The following is a 2302-nucleotide window of genomic DNA, read 5'->3' as shown; positions in this document are numbered from 1 at the left end:
CCACCCATGGTCCCTGCCCATCCACTCAGCTGAGCACACTCTGCCCATAGGGGTCCTGTCCCAGTCTCAATGGAGACCCCACCTGCCCACCTGCTCTGTCCAACACCCCAAATCAGATATTTATTACTAGAAAGTGAAATACCGCAGTCTTTTAATTGCATTTTACTGACTTTAATAAATGTTCATATATTTACTGACTGTTTTTGTAATCTTTATATTCAAATATGTGTCATAATTGTTGCAAAAGCATGCAGCAACATATACAGCCCTTTAGCATTCCTTCACACAATACTAGGCTTCAGATAATAGTAGATTTCCCTGAGAATGATTTATAGTGTACTAGTAAACCTATCTCTTCTGGGGGAAAAGGAAAGATGTATTTATTCATTCACTGAAATATAGAAAAAGAAATAACTGTATCCATGCAGTAGGAGCAGGTTTTCAGTTTAATAATGGTGGTACTACAGAACATTTAAGACAATTTTGACATTTCCATTATGAAGTCTTTTTTCTGGCAACAGTGAAATGGAATTGCCTCAGCCAATCAGAGAATAGACATCATGTGAAACTACTAACACATACATACACACACAAGTATCTTTCATGTATACAAAACTCCTTGCACAAACTGACAGACAAGAGCTGATCTACCTGATCACAATATTCATTGTGTGCTATTTCTTTAAGTCCTACTGGTTGGCAGCCATGATTAGCCAGACACAGCCAAAAAATCTGCATAATTACTGTACAGTCATTTCTCGATAATTGAACATCTATAATTCAACGTTCTACTCTGTTCGAACAGGTTTATAGTTGCATGGCATGCCTGCTTTTAAAAAGAACATTCCAAATTTCACATGAAAAAATAAAATATACTAAAAAGCAAATACATCGCCTTTAAAACTGCTAAGGAATTGATAAAGATACACTAAACACATTTCAGCTTTCTTCCTGTCCATGCACCTTAGTAGCCAGACTCTTCCTCTTGCTCGTATATTTTCCCCTACTTCTATAGTTGAGGAAGACACTTATGCCCAAACAATCCTGCATAATGCTAGACTTCAGGCTGAACTCGGAGACCTCTTAGTCTTTAAATTCACGTGTACTATTAACTGAAAAGTTAGGAAGGGAAAAGACCTTGGCGCTGCTTGCAACTTTCTTTTCCTGCAGTAAGTTTATTAGGGGAAAAATTAGAATGTTTGAAAACCTCTGCCTGCAGGTGAAGCAGCTATGTACTGTTTTGTAAATATGAACTATGTGGGAGGATCTGCAGGAGAGGAAACTGAGACATCAGAGGTAAGAAATGTCTCCTCAGAACCACAAAGTTGTGGAAGAGCTGCTGGACAACAGTTACTGTAGCCCTAAGGCTATGGTAGTTCCAAGACATCCACATCAGTATTAAGTTAGACATAGTGACAGGTCAGTGAACTGTGACAGATGCAGTAGCTCTGCTCCTCACTCTTAGCTGTCACATCTTTCCTGAATGGTGATGACAAAAAAGATGCACTCAACTCACCATTCAGTGCCCAGCCTCCAACCTGTGCACTGAATAAAGCAGAAGTCCTGTGGAAAAAGAAATTATGATCATGTAATTGAAGGCTGTATCTTAACACATAGACAAAAGGAGACAAAATTAAGATTTCATAAGGCTGTAGCATTCCTAACTTCGGAGTACTTGACTATTGAACATTAATTTTCCTTTAATTTTTGTGTGTGTTGTGTAATTTCCTATATATTACAGAACAAAAATTCTATTGTAGAGACCAAGACTGGTCACCTATGTGAGCCATCAGCAGGTCAGATTTTCTAGATCCACGACACAGATCTCAGCTACTTGAATGAATGGAACAGCTGAGAGTAGTAGCAGGCTGTTTCACCAGACAGCATTGAGATTCAAGGATCTGGGTTTCACTGGATGTTTTGCAGGCTCTGCAAGTCGGTGTATCTTAGTGGATGTGAATCTTTCTTCAGGGATGTGCGAAACAGCTATGTTTTGTTTCAGTTTTGGATTTGGCTGTTTTGGAGCACAGTTATTCATCTCGGTGTTTTGGATCCAGTGTTCCATTTTTATTCGGCCGAATCTCTTTCAGTGTTTTGATGCTGTTTCGGCACTGATTTGGAGATTCAGATGGGGCGGGCAGAGGCAGGCACATCTAGGCAGTTGAAGGCTCTCCTGCAGCTCCTCCAGCTGTGCCTCTCCCTATGTGGGGGGAGTTGAAACAGAAGCCCCCATGGCTGCCATGACCGGTCCCACCCCCTGCCCAGGCCCAGCCTCCCAACACTTAAAAAAAAAAAAAAAAAA

The 2302-nt window shown here is 40.4% G+C and overlaps 1 protein-coding gene and 1 long non-coding RNA gene across 2 annotated transcripts in view; one reads left to right on the top strand and one right to left on the bottom strand.

Moving 5' to 3' along the window:
* Nucleotides 1–2302, bottom strand: part of KHDRBS2 (KH RNA binding domain containing, signal transduction associated 2) — a 950986-nt gene that overhangs the window by 649060 nt on the left and 299624 nt on the right. The window lies entirely within an intron of this gene.
* The window catches only part of LOC109299976, a 47115-nt gene continuing 46035 nt past the window's right edge, over nucleotides 1223–2302 (top strand). Inside the window, exon 1 of the long non-coding RNA XR_002098083.1 lies at nucleotides 1223–1296. This is a non-coding gene — a long non-coding RNA (uncharacterized LOC109299976). The remainder of the gene's footprint in view (nucleotides 1297–2302) is intronic.

Source organism: Gavialis gangeticus, unplaced genomic scaffold, assembly GCF_001723915.1.
Source record: "Gavialis gangeticus isolate Ggan-Ray unplaced genomic scaffold, GavGan_comp1, whole genome shotgun sequence".
Lineage (NCBI taxonomy): Eukaryota > Metazoa > Chordata > Crocodylia > Gavialidae > Gavialis > Gavialis gangeticus.
The sequence above is the reverse complement of the archived record's forward strand: the minus strand, read 5'-3'. Positions and strand labels throughout refer to the sequence as shown.